Source organism: Apodemus sylvaticus, chromosome 17, assembly GCF_947179515.1.
Source record: "Apodemus sylvaticus chromosome 17, mApoSyl1.1, whole genome shotgun sequence".
NCBI lineage: Eukaryota > Metazoa > Chordata > Mammalia > Rodentia > Muridae > Apodemus > Apodemus sylvaticus.
The window spans coordinates 27,151,987-27,167,110 of NC_067488.1; positions in this window are offsets into that span (position 1 = coordinate 27,151,987).

Here is a 15,124-nt window from a genome sequence, read left to right on the forward strand (position 1 = left end):
CCACCTTCAGTTCAACTTGTGTCCTTAGAGTAACTTAGTCAAGGCTTTGGAAACTAAACAGTCACTTGGTACCCTGGACAATCTGCCTTTTCTAGTTCACATAACTGCTGCCAACATACACGCCCACTCAAAAGCTCTTTATAATCTCTCCATGTTAACTCTATCACTAACCCTAGCCATAACCCTAACACTATCTGCCAGGGACTCTTATTATGGGGCATCAGCTGCTGAGATGACTCCCGTCCTCTGCCTTCATTCTCATGGTCCCGGTCTCCTATACGTAGAGTGTAGTTCTGGACATCTTAGTGCCGTGTCCGGCATCTTAGAATTGGGCCCGGTATCTAATATACACTTGGGAATGTTTGCTGATTCATGATAATGGCTTTGTGAGGTCTCCTAAGAAACAGATTGTAACCAAAACTGGATGTGCGGTCATGCTGTGGACCCCGAGATGCCTTCACTCTGGTGGGTGGCAGAACATGACAGGGGTGGGGGGGGAATTCATGTGTTGCTTCTGTGTGATCTCACATCTAGGTGGCAAGCCTTTGTTGTGAAGTCACCCTTCTTCCCAGAGTGGGGAGCCCAGGGGAGGGTCTCAAATAGTCTCTTTGTAGCTCATCCTCTTCTGTGTCTTGAAAATGGTGCTGAAGCTAATTGTATCAGCGGGTCACACACCAACGATTGTACAGCACCATTTCCCTGAGCTGTTCTTGTGACTAACTGTTTGAGCACTGCCAACTCATTCCTTCCCCTCTCTGCGGAGCTCCTGCCACGGCCAATCACTGTGAAGGAGAGGAGGCAGACAGAGGCCATTTGTAGTTGAGGGACATCAGAGTTGAGGGCAGCAACCCTCTGGCTGTCTCCTGAAGGGTGGTGGGGTTTCCTGTTTTGATTTACGCATTTCTTTGTTCCATCTCAGCATTTGCCACAATAAATGTCTGTGGGTTGAACTACAGGATGGGCTGCATGTGCCCTCTCTGTGAGGATGCTGGGGAGACAGATGGGTAGCAAGGCGTGCTCTCCCTTTTGAGAAAAAGAGCCTTTTGCTTAACGGTGAAAGTACACGCTAGTGAAAAACGTCACATAAGATACAATTACAAAGCCAGGCACATCAGAGTTCCTTTGTAATCCCAATACTGGGAAGGGTGAAGCAGCAGGATCATGAGTTCCAGGCCAGCTTTGGCTACATAGTGAGATGTTGTGTCAATAAATACATAGAATTAAGGAATGTATAGTTGCTGTGACAGAAGAAAAGTCCCCAGACCTTCAGGTGATGGCAGACACGTGTGCTCCAGGTGTTTGCCCATCAGGGTAACTCTGGATGTGACCTGGTAAAAATCATAAGCATACTTACAATGTTATGAGTGTATTCTTGTAACTTTTTTTTTGTAACCCAACTGTGCAGTTCTCAAGCGTGAATGTTGTAGAAGACAAGGTTGTACCATAATGACAAAAGTATGACACACTTTGGAAGCTTTAGAGCCTGGGTATCTGCCGAGCCTGGGCTTCTTGTTGTTAACAGAAGGCCTGTCAGAGAACAAGTGTTAAGCAGGCCAAGAAGTGTGGTGATGTCATCAGGCACGGAGACAAGCTATGCAGAGACCTTGTTGGCGTGTATGTCTACCTGACCATCACTGAAGGAAGGGGCGTGGCCAGAGCTGAGTGCACTGGGGTTGACCAGCGTGAGGCACAGTCTCGGTTAGTCTGTTTGGCATCTCCTCCAAGGTGCTGTTGCACAGTATTAGTTGCCTGTGGTCCACTGTGCTGGTGTCCTCTATAGATGTTTTCTGCTGGTTTGGCATGCACTGGCATGAAACCATGTCAGACACAGAGATTTCATTCTGCAAAAAGAAACAGGAATTTAAATTGCAGCAAGTGGGACTTCAGTTTTAGATGGAAATGAGTTGGGGCCCCTAGGGCTGCGGGCTCTGACAAGAGATGCTATACTGACCCCAGACTTCCTCTTGATCTTGCCGCTGTTCTCCCTGACAGACCCGCCCTATTGAACTGACATCAGATCACACATCCCTGTGAAATGCCACAAAGGGAGGCTGGGTGCCCCACAGGCTTAGGATCCTGAGTCACAGGCCCCCAATCAAGGCCAGCCTCTCAGTGACTCAGTTTTGGCATCTGTACACTGGGCACAATGGTATCATCAGCTGCAGTTGGAAGTAGAATAATAATGGCAGCTAGCTGGCCAAAAGAAGAGTACTCACTGAAGGATAATGACAATAATGATAATTATAATAATAATAATAATGACAACAATAATAATAAATAACAGCAATAATAAATTTTACACAGTACATTTATAATCACAATAATTAATATAAGCACATTATTATTATTAACAATAAAAACTTAAAACTGAACGGGATGGCAAGCATGGCTAACGGGATCACGAGCATGATGGCTGGATGGAGGGTAGACTCCAGGCTCTGCCACCGTCTGGACCTAGGCTCCTTTGAATTTACTTTGGGTCCGGATCAGGACCTCGGGCAAGCGCTCTACCAATTAGCTACATGCTTAGCTCTCTAAGTCTCGATTTACCCGTGGTTTCCTGATAAAGGATAAAGCTCGCAGGCAGCCTCTCCGCTCTGGACCTGCACGGGTTTTCTTTTGTGTTTGCTGATCGGAACCCTTGGGCTTGGCCAACCTGGGTGCAGCAGTTCTAAACAGAGATAGGGCACTGCCGGGCAGGTTTGCACAGAAGGGCACTTCCTGGGACGAGACCTACCTGGCAGGAGAGGCTACCGGTACTACAGTCCTCAGCAGCTGAGCCTCCCAGTTCCCAAGGCGAGCCTTCTTCCTTCCAGGACAAGCGCTGCGTATTGTCTCTCCTCGGGCGTACTTCCTGGTTCAGGGAGCCAGCCAGTGAGGGCATCATTGCTAGCTGAAGTGCTCGCAGGGCAAGGTGAGACCCAGCAGTCTTTTTCTCCTCACAGAGCTTTGCTCAGACAAGGCTGCGCTGCTGCAGGCTGTTGGAAACGCTCTTCCTCTGCTTGTCCTCAGAGACCTGGGCCATCGGCGGTGAGGGTGAGAACAGGAAAGGGCCAGATCTTGAATGTGAGATTGTTGTGAGGCTACAGGCAGGTTCCTTAACCTCTCTGAGCCAATGTGCTCTGAATTTGGTAAGGCTTGCCTGGTATCTAACTCTCAGTGCCCGATGAAATGGTGGTTCTCATTGACATTTGGGAGGTAGGTAGCAGCAGAGGACAGGCAGGATGATTGAGGTTAAATTATTTCTGCTGTTTATGATGGTGGACTGCTAGGCAGATGCTTCTTAAAAATATTTATTTGTTTACTTTTGGGAATTGGGTTTCATTATGTAGCCTAGGCTGGCCTCAAATTTCTGATCCTCCTGCCTCAGTGCCTCACGTGATGGGATTATAACCTGTGTCACCACCCCATGCCTTTTGATCCATAATCAGGGTTGACAAGTCAATTTCCCCGTGAGAAAGGGAGCTCAGCCACCTTGCTCAATGCTAGGGGGTTGGGTCAATGCTGGGAGGAGGGTCAATGCTGGGAGGAGGGTCAATGCTAGGGGCAGGACTGAGTGACATGCTCAGTTTAGCAGCATCAGCAATGACTGTCTCAGAATGCTTTGAGTGGACAGTGGATTAACTATTTAGCTAATCCAGGTTGAAGCGCGTGCTGTATGATAGAGCAGGGCAGACCGGCTCCAGCTCCACATAGTGCGGAAGGCGGGGCAGTCAGCCAGCCTTGAGATGAGCAGTTCCGGCTCCAGCGGTCCAGCGGCAGCGAGCACAAGCTGTCAGCTTCCCTGAGCTTCCGCACCATAAGAAGCACACAGGCTGTGCTAGGAGCAGTCTGGGGCCCTTTGCACAGTAACTCAGTGCTCTGAGAGGTGGGTACCCATCGCTACTTGATACCTGTGGCAAAATAAAGGCACCGAGAAGATAGGGGGTTTGCTCCAGGTCACACAGTGAAAGAGGTCAAAGTAGGACCAGATGTCCCGACCCACAGGACAGTCAACAGGGTCCCGGAGTTACCTAGAAGAAAGGCGATGGGGCGACAAGACAAAAGAGGGATGGACAGCAAGTCCAATCCTGATCAAGCTGTCAAACTTTAATTTTTACACAAGTCAATATAAAGGGAAGCTTACAAGGTTTGGGAGGGGTAAAGGGGGAACAATCTCAGGGGGCTGACATCATTTCTAAGAAACAGTTTCTCATACTTCCTGGGTAAGGCTAGTTATTGCTGCTGGAATTTTGGCATGATAAAGGGGGGTCATGAGGAGGTGAAGTGGAAAGGGGTTGCTATAGTAACCTATCTACAGATGAACTTCAAAAGGAGGGGGTTTTGAGATTTATATAGGAATAGTTCCTGGCATGGAGATCTAAGTGAGAATGACTCCTGGTATCGAGGTCTCCTGGCATTGAGAGCCAGGTAGGGATGGCTCCTGGTCTGGAGAGTTCTTGGCATTGAGTTCTAAGTGAGGATGGCTCCTGGCAACCAGAGCCTGAGTCTAGCCCAGCATGCCGTAGAAGTTTACCAGCCTTCCTCCCTCCTAGGAGTCTGTATGTGGTGACATACTCGGAGGAGGGGAGGAAGATTGTCATAAGAATAGGACATGTTGTTACTCTTTACATGCTCGGGGTCTTGGTTCCACCCTTCTCCTTGGTTTACATATGGCTACTGTATAAATTGGGGTTTCAGGCACGGCTAGGATGCCATGCATTGTACTTATATATGGATGCGTATTGGAGTCCTTCTTTATGATTTTATTCTCACAGTGCACTGGGAGCCAATGAAGATTTCCTGGTACAGTACTGGAGTTTAGGGTCACTATGAACTGCAAGCATTTTCCAAGCCTTCTGGGCTCAAGGCCTGGGAGAGTGTGCATAGCTTTAAACCTTTCTCTTTGGTGTTTTTTAGGATGTGTCTGTGAAGGGCAGGACTGAGGTGTTAAGATGTGTTATATTTGGTCTCTGAACTGAGGCTAGAATTCCAAGGACTCTTGAAAAAGTGGACAGGCATGTGAGGGCCTTCCCCATCCTCAAAGCTCACACTGCAGCTTCTAATTAAGTGAGTTAACATGAAACAGAACTCTGGAGAAGTAGGCTATGCAGGGGAGAGGAGGGTGGCAGAGCCCTGTTTCTGGGATTCTCTGAATCCCCATGAAGTCTCGCTCAGGAGAAGTGTCTGACATGTCTTCTGCAAGCCTGCAGAGGGCTGTGTGACCGGACAGCTTTGTTTCCATCTCAGCAGGTGGTCTGTGAAAGCCAGAGCCCCTAATTTCCAGTTGGCTTTTTTTTTTTAACCTCCTTCTGAGTCATGTCTGGGGTATGGATGACTGGGCACTGCTCATGAGTAATTGTGTTGAGCTGGCTCTGTGTGAGGGATTTAGAGAGTCTCACTTGACTGCGCTAATTGAAGTTTTACTCTTGGATCTAATCAGCTCCTTTTGGTCATAGACATGATTAAGGACATGAGCTTTGCAAAGCAAATGAGGTCACCCGCAGAACACCTTGACAGTTTTCAATAGTGAGCTTGAACAGCATTGCACTTTGAAAGGATGTTTTCCTCAGTACACAGAGGAAGGGAACCGGACTCTGATTTTAAGCCATTGGAGCATTTTATGGAAAGCACAGGATCCCAAAGCCAAACCATGATGAAGGAAGAAGTTGGTCTTCGAGTGGGTGCGGTGATGATGTACTGAGCAGAGCGGGCCTGGGTTAGAGAAGCCCTGGGCAGCCATATTGACTGGGATGGCCTGGCAGATGAACACAGGTGTGTGGATGCCTAGACACCCTGGGGTTAAGCTGAGGTCCATATGCAAATTTGCCTCCTCCTCCTCTACCTCCACCTCTTCTCCCTCTTTTCCTCCTCCTCTTCTTCCTCTTCCTCTTTACTTTCCCAGACAGCCTGAGATTTGTGTACCCCAGACGTGAGGAAGTAGGATTTTGGTTAAGACAAATAGCGCCACTCTCTGGTGAGCAAGTGCTCAGGTCTGTGAGCCCGTGGGGGCCATTCTTGTCCAAACTACCACACGAACGCAAGTATTTTATGAGAGAATCCAACTCCTAAACTTAGGTCAAGCAGGAGCTCCCTCCGACTTGCACAAGACCTTTGCTTCGAAAAAATGTTAAGAACATCTCGGTGCCTCTAGATAGACAAGACCCTGACCAGCCGGAACTGGAACTTGAGCTGCTCTCTCCTGGCCAGGTCCTAGTGAGTGCTGAGTGCTGGAAGGTGTGATGGCTCTGGGGTAGCAGGAGGGCAGAAGGCAGATGGGCGTGGCATGTCCCTGCTGTAGATCCAGTCTCTCTGTCCTGAAAAGCTAAGTTCCTTCCTCCTCTGCCTGTCCTGTTCTTTTCCCTCCTCTCTGACTCACGTCCCCCTTTTTCCTTCAGTTTCTGTTTTTAAAGTTTAGAGTCCAATTAGAAAAGGACCTCCTGCACCCTCATTATTAACTCACAGTGATTGCACATGCTAATGGGGTTCACTTCGATATTTCCACAAACTTATAGATAATATACTTTGGGTCTAGCCATACTCTCTCACGTAGGTTCCATAGCTTCTCTCTGCAGAGCCCCGTTCCCTGGTAGCCCCTCTAACAGTGCCTTTTCAGGGTTGGAGTTTCCACATATAAAACATGTGATTGTTAGCTCTCTGAACTTGGCTTAACTTTGTTCAGTTGGCTTCCTGCTTGGCTTCTGATTACCTTTCTGAAAATGATGTGAATAACTGACCTTTTTTAAATGCCCAGATAATATTCTATTCTGTTCCTGCACCACATTTTCTTTATCCATCCATCTGTTCGTGGACGCCCAGGCTGGTTCCGTAACTTGCCCATCGTAGAGCGTGGTGCAGTGGGCATGGGTCTGCCTATGCTGATACATAGGACCCTGCAGGCACATGGGTAGTGGAGGTGTAGAAGGGGCGTATGGGATGGTTTTGTTTTTGTTTTTGTTTTAATAAGGGCAGCACTATTGCTGCATTATTACACAAGAGTTCCTTTTATCTAATATCTTTGCTAGCATTTTGGGTGGTTATTTTTCCCATTTTGTTTGTCGACAGCTACAGTGGCATCTCTTTATATACGTCTCCTATAGGCCTTCTCTTGTTAATTAACCTAAGCTAGAACCTCCTTTACAGACATGCCCAGAGGTTTGTCTCCTAGGTGACTTTGAATCCTATCAACTTGACAGTTGGTACTAACCATCATGTAGACCTTGAAGACCAGGTTATCAGGTAGTCAGAAGGCAGCGAATTCACTATCCCCAGAGAATGTAAGAAATTTGGTAGATGGTAGCTAATGGGAACACTTACAGGAATATTTAAGAGTGTTGCATAATACTATGTAACGCTATGAGTTACCGGGGGCTGACTGTGATGTTCCAGGCCTTTTACATGGTATCTTGTCTGGGAATTTATAGGGAAAACTGGAACTCTGGTGTCTATTACAACTGGAGGAGTTGTTTCATCAGATCTGATATTTCAATAGGAGATGGGAAGGGAGGTTTTAATTCTGGGAAAGCCCCTTAAGGAAGGCACTGTATTCTTTTTTAACATTCTTTTTTTTATCCTTTCCTTTTCTTTCTCCCTCTCTCTTTCTTTCCCCTTCCTTCCTTCCTTCCTTCCTTCCTTCCTTCCTTTCTCTCTTTTTTATTATATGAAAGTACACAGTAGCTGTCTTCAGACATTCCAGAAGAGGCAGTCAGATCTCATTACAGATGGCTGTGAGCCACCATGTGGTTGCTGGGATTTGAACTCAAAACCTTTGGAAGAGCAGTCAGTGCTCTTAACCACTGAGACATCTCTCTAGCAAGGCATTGTATTCTTAAAGGAGCATTGGGGGCTTTATTTAATTTTATTCCTGTTTATAGCTTGGATGGTATGAGAAGTAGGCACAAGATGCACTTCTGAGTGGTGTAGACGCTTGACTCACAGCTAGTTAAGAAGGGCTCCTCGGACCACTCCAGCCTCCTACAGGAGTCAGAGGAAGATTCTGATGGCACCTTTGTTAGGCTCTGGGGTCTGCACCCTGTCTGCACCCCTGGCTTTGGTCAAGTGGCTTAGCCTCTTTAAGTTAATATCTATGTTTTGAACTGAGAGTGCTATTGTCTCCTTCCAGTGCTGTGGTCATTATATGAACAATAGTGTGGTGTGCAAAGGAGTTTGGCACATAGTAGGACTTCAGTTCATATTCATTCTTCCCAGTCATGTCCATCCATATCGTTTCCACACCATCCTTGACCCTCCCAGGTCCATACAAGCTGTTCTTCATTCTCCGAAAGAGTTTAGTCTACATTCAAGCGGGTACTTCTTACATTCCCCCTACAGTTTGTGGGTGTCTATGTCTCCACCCACATCATGGGTACCTCTATCTAAGGAACTGTGCTGAATTTATTTCTGTAAATCTGTGCATGGCAAAGTACTGGAAATAAACAAATAGACAACAACATCATATACTCTTACTGAATGACCCATACATGGGAGAAAAGTTACCAACCAACAGGAGATTTTTAACCATGATGAAGACAAAGTGAAAGAAAGATGCGTCAGTAAAGGGGCTGATTATAAGAAACAGACAGAGGCCTGATGACAGCCAGAACTGATGTCCCATTTAACAGAGTACTAATGGCTTCCCAGGCCCAAAAGTGGATAATTTACTGGCTCTCCACGGTTCCAGGGTGAGCACCGGACCAAGGCTTAGCCAGCCACTGACATTTTAGGCTGTTTTCTTCTGTTCCCAGTCTCACACTGACTTTAACTCTTTCTAACTCATATAACTGTATGTTCTGTTGAATCATTCATCTGTCCTTAACCGAACATTCTGGGACATACCAAATACTGTGATTGGTATCTGGGGCTCAGACAAAACCAGGCACGGCTGCGGCCTTCAAACGCCCAGCGTCTAATGAAGGCAAGTGATGTCTTCTCAAAAACCGTTATGTCAGTGTGACAAATGCCGCAAGGAAGAGAAGGACAGCATGCTGACAGAGGCCAGCGGGATGAGTGACCTGTTCCTCCTGCAAAACTAAGAACCCATCACATCAAAGGAAGCAGTGACTTAGCCTAGAAGAACGATTTGAATCTTGATAGGCAGTGATAGAGAAGAGCACCTTAACAGGAGTCCCAGCCTGAGGCATGGCCACAGCAGATGAGTGTGACAAGTTCAGGACAAGCTGTCTATTGGAATGAAAGACAGGATCTGAAGGTCGGGTACACTGAGACACACAACACAGAGCCTGTAAGGAAGCTAAGGACATTGATCCGTCTTCTAATTTAACTAACCTCTGTGGGAGATAGCATGTTAATATTTGCAAACTGTATCCTGCATGTGCAATCTCTTGGATTTGTACAAGAGGGACATATTTTATGTTCTATTTTACAAATGAAGAAACTGAGGCACAGATATATTGAAGATTTGTTCAGATTAGCAGGTGGCAGAACAAATCCTTAGAGCTAAGGATTTTAACTCTTGAATTCAGAGAAATAGAAAATAAAGAAATTTATTATTGTATTTATTACCTGAAAGCATAATGCACCATTCCTCCATTTATCTTATTTTATATTTTCCAGTGTAGCAGCATCACACATATTTCTTAGATTTATTCTCAAGTTTAAAATTTTTTATTCTCATAGTCAGCCTCTTATTTATGATTTTAATTTTTGTCTCTGGTACAAAGAGGTATATTGATTTTTTTATTGTCCTTTGCTTATAGATATCCTGATAAATTCAGTTAGTAATTCAATTTGTCAGATTTTTATGGCTCTGGGGAGCTGAATGCTGCTCTGAAGAGGTGAAGACCAGCATAGCATTTCATTTTATCCCAGGATCTCAGGGGAGGGAGGCTTAATGTCTTCCCATGGTGCAATGTTAGTTTTAAGGGGTTTTGCAGCTAAAATTTGTTAGATGAAGAAAGTTCTTTGCCCTTCTAGTTTAAAGATGGATTCTGAGTGGCCTAGGCTGCAGAAAGGGCAGAGAATGAAGTAGGAATTTGTCTGTGTCCTGAGTGAAGCCAGGAGATGCCTAACAGGTGTGGTGGAGGGGAACTCATGGGTGTGGTGGAGGGGAACTCATGGGTGTGGTGGAGGAGAACTCATGGGTGTGGCAAGAACACTAACGTTACCAGGATTATTCTTCTCCAGGTTCTTTAGGTCAGTAATCATTGGGTCATACCCATTTGGAGAGGTCGAGTACTACTTGGAGGGTCATAATCCACATCAGCGTTTAAAGACTTTCAGTGTCTTCCAGCAGAGATAGTAATGTATTTCTTGTCGATGTGATGGGAGCAACTGTTGAAGGTTTATTTTGACTGGTAGTTCGGAGCACCCAGTTCATTGTGTTGACAGTACCAGCTCTTGTCTGAGGTATATGAGACCACTGGTCTTATCACGGGGCAGACAGGACATAGAGAGAAAACAGGAAACAGAATAGATCTATAGTCCTGAAGTCCCCTTATTCTAGTTTGGTTTCTATTGCTGTGATAAAGACATCACGACCAAAAGTAGCATGGGCAGGAAAGGGCTTCTACAGCTCAGCCCCAGGCCACCGTGGAGGGGAGACGTGCAGAAGCCACGGAGGAAAGCTGCCTGCTGGCTTGTTTCTCGTGGCTTTCTCAGCTGCCTTTTCTCCCAACATCATATTGTTATATTGATTCTTTGGGAACTTCACATCGTGTACCCAGATCATGCTTTCCAGTCCTCCCAGGTCTGCCCCTTTACCTTTGTGACCCTCTCCCCAAAAGAAGGAGGAGGAAAGAAAGGAAGAAGAGGAGGAGGTAGAAGAAGGAGAAGGAGAACAAGAAAAGACAAGTCTAATCTGTGTTGTCCATATTCTCATGGGAACATGGCCAAATTCCCATTGGCCAGTTCCTTATAGACAGCTGAGTCCTTCCCTCCCTGACTCCCACCAGAAGCCATCAGTTTTAGAAAGCTACACTTCAGCATGCCTATCACAATGTTTAAGAGTTCTCTTCAATGGTTTTCCAAGCTGTTACTTTTTTGGGGAGACTGGTTGCCACAGAAGCCTCCCATGACACTCTTTCTCAACTCTTGAGCCTGCAGTCATCAGTTCCATTGCAAAAGTAGCTTCCTTGCCCTTTACAGTCAGAAGAACAGGGATACAACCCAAAACTATTCGTCCAGGGATGGTACTTTCTATGGAAGCCAGGCTTCCTATATCAATCATCAGTGAAGGAACTGCCCCATAGATATGCTCACAGGCCACTCAGATGGGGATAATCCTCAGGTGAGGTTTCCTCTTATCAGGTGGCTCTAGTTGGCATGAAGTTGACAAAACTAACCGGCGGTTCTCTGCACTCAACCAGTGATCTGCTTTCGCCAGCCAGACTTCACTTCCTAATTCACCTTTCAAGGCAGCACCATCGGCTAGGAACCGGATGATCAAACATTGACTCCATGGAGAACATTTCACATGTAAACCATAAGATCCTCTTTACTCAAGATAAAGCTTCATGACTGTCACTTGTAAAATCTGTTATAAGTTGGCACATCGGTGTTCTCAAATTTGTAGCCATACCTTGTTTATCTCCTCACAGGTCAAAGCCCATCGAGAACTGGACTGGGGCATCAAATAGGTATCCAAATATAGTCTGTGGTGCTCGGTTGCTAGGTTGGAGTGGTTGCTAGGTAGGAGGGCCAGCATCTTTTTTTTTCACATTTTTAAGTATTTATTTTTTGTTTTGTTTATGTGAATACACTATAGCTGTCTTCAGACACATCAGAAGAGGGCATCAGATCCTATTACAGATGATTGTGAGCCGCCATGTGGTTGCTGGGATTTGAACTCAGGAACTCTGGAAGAGCAGTCTGTGCTCTTAACCTCCTGAGCCATCTCTCCAGCCCACCATGTTGAAATCTTACTTTTTTTTTCTTTTTCTTTCTTTCTTTTTTTTTTTTTTTTGAGGGCCATCATCTTTAAGGAAAGGCTGGACTGGAGTCTAGATTGGCTTTCAGATGCTTTCTTCTGAACTGGATGGGCTCACCTATCTGGCTATAGGAAGGGAAGGTCCAGCTGCCTCAGAGGCTTCCTTAGTGTTAGGATCAGAATGAATGCAGAAGTTTCATGAACAGTCAGACGTTCCCCACTTTCACAGGAATGATCCCAAGAAAGGAATATGATCCAACTGCCGAGCTCTTCTACAGCAAGATCACTGGAGAAGATGCTGGGAGCAGAAGGCTTAGACTGCAAAGACATGCAGAAAGAGCTGAAGTGGTTAGAAATCTGAAGGTGTTTGTTCTGGGACAAAGGGAGGGCATTGCTTGTCCCTAATGTTGAGAGGCTACCTGTGGTGCAGTTTGGCTAAAAGATGATTGCTTCCTTGGTACTCAGGATTGTAGAGACTAGATCTCTGATAAGCTGGCTTGTAAAGAAGGCAGGATGGGAAAGAGGCACCATTTCTCAGGGGCCTAGGCAAGAGAAGGCACTGGGATGGAAAGAACCAAGTCCTAGCTACACCGTTAGAATTTGTTGCTCTATTTCCCTTGTATTCTAGCCAGCTCAGTCATGTGTGATACGCTGATGTCCATGGGGGAGGAGGCTGTTCATTGGAAGAGAAGCCCAGGAGGAGGGAGGCACCCAGCTTGGGAATAAAGGAGCACCAAGCCCTAGGAAGATGGTATTCATAGTAACCTTTGCCATTATGCCGAGGAATGAGTGAGAAACACACAAGAAAGAAGCCCCCCTTCCCCTGGGGGCTTTCCTCCAGTTACACTCTCCTGCCACTTTGCTCCTGAACATTTGGTAAATCCTTCTGAAGGATTCTGGGAGGGTGGTTTCACCTGGCCTAGTTCCCTGCATTGCAGCTCCAGAGTATCCTCCAATTGTCTTCAGTTCTGAGAATGCACAGGAAGAGGGGGCACTCGTTAGAGTCCTTGGAGGGGTGTTACTAAACTTAGCTGATGTTTTGTAGTTCAAAATATTCAGGTTCTTAACGACTGTCAGTCAAGTTGTGACACCGGGGTCTCATTGTGATGGGCATCAGGGCTGGAATGTATAATACAAGGGCCGTTGGGGCTCTGGCAAGAGCACACCCATTTGCCTCAGTGAATTTCCACTGGACGAAGAATTAGTATTCGATTCATTTGGGCCATTAGTTGGCCAGGGACCGTTTTCAACTCCATAGCAGACTGGCTATTTCTCTCTTAAACCTGAAGCTTATGTTCCTCCGTTGCAGGGCTGAATCCATGATTAAGAAAGAAGCAAGGATAGTCAGTGCTGGGTCCAACTGGTGGGGTGAATGGAAAGGGGCGGGGCACTGAGCTAAAAAGGCGCCCTAAACACTGTGTCCACATTGCATTCTGAATACAACATCTATCTTTTCTTCTTTTGGTTGAGAACACTCTTTTAAATTTCTGTTAATGAAGAAGAAATCTGAGTCAATAAAGCCCCTGCTCTGCAGGCATGAGGACAAGTTCGAATCCTAGCACCCAAGTAAAAAGATGGGTGTGGTGATGTGTGGTGATAAATCCTAGAGCTGAGAAGGTGGAGGCAGATGGATCTCTGGGGTTCACTGGCCAGCTAGCCTAGTCTAATCACAGACCTAGCACCCAGTGAGAGAATCTGCCTCAAAAAACAAAGTGAAAAATAGTGAATAGTTCTTGAAGAAGGACCCCCAAGGTTAGCCTCCTCTAGCCAACACACACACACACACATCACTCAAACTCACACACACACATATACACGCACGCACACACGTGCACACACGCACACGTGTATCTATATAAAGTCTAGGATTCAGAAATGAAAGAAAACATGCAGTCCTCACTTTGAACCTGGATTAATTCATTTTATATTATCATTTCCAGCAACTGGGAATTTATCTAAGGCTTCGGATAATCTTAGAATGGCAGAACACTTTGATTTCATTGCTGTTGTTTGTTTTGCTTTGGGAACTGGGTCTCATTCTATAGCCCAGGCTGACTTAGAACTTGGCATCCTCCTGCCTCAGCATTGGAATTACATATCTGTACCATCACGGCAACACTCCGTTTTAAGATAGACTTGATTGTATGAAAATTCATTCTTTTTGAGAACAAAATTCTATTAAACATTTAATTGCATATTAACCTTTAAAAGTGTTGACGTTTTCCTAGAAATAAATTTGGTGTTCACCCTGGGTTTATTTTTGTTCCTTTTCTATACTGGATGTTGAGACTGAGGGTTTGGAAGATGAAATACTTGAGCATCTTGTATCCTATGGCCTCTTAAACAGGGAGGAGGCAGCATAGACCTGTACTGGTCACACTGCTGGCAGAGTTAGCCCAGTGCTTGGCCATTGGACCCAAGCTGTTTTTGTTCTTCAGTAAAGCTGGAAAAGCTCGTTGGTGCTGGAAGGGAATCTGGCAACCCAAGTAAGAAATGATGTAACTCTGGCTTCAAGCAGTTTTCCAATTCTGGGTCCATGGAGCCATAAAAAAGACACGAAATGAGATCTCTAAAGATACGGGTCAGGCTCTCTATAAATAGTCCACCAGGAAGCTCAGTGAGGATGTCTACAGAAAGCCAGTGTGGGAACCAGACTTAACCTAGGACTGCCCTCTAAAGCAGAGCCTGGTGCTTGGAGGAGTTCTATGGCCACCATCAATGAAACAATTAGGAAGTGGCTTTAAAAGCCTAACGCCAGTCCAGCCCCTTCTCCTCGAAGCCACACCAGCTGTGCCTGGCATTCTAGCTGCTTTGCTCCAATGCCACAGCAGATGGGCAGAATCTAGTCTAACCCAGGCCTTGTTTAACATTCTTCTTGTTTGGACAGATATCGGAGTCACGGTAGCTTTCACCCTGAGGAGACCAGGTTGGTATGGTTGGGTCTGTGTTAATTTCTCCTGGGTGGCCTGGGAGGAGATGTCAGAGATTGTAAGCTGGAAAGCCTTGTCTTTTTTTGGAGTTCCATGCTAGTGAAATCAGCACACAGGAGATGGCAGGTGTGAGGGAAGATATGTTGGAGACTCACGGGGCAAATCTTCCTGATTTGGTAGTTGGTTCCCATGTATTGGCTAGAAGCCCCAACTCTACTTTCTAAGAAATGGTAAGAGTGATATTTACTCCATGGTATGTTGTGGTGATCCTAAAAGATCAGATATAAAAATGTGATCTCTGTCACATGGCTCATTATAAGATTATTATTAT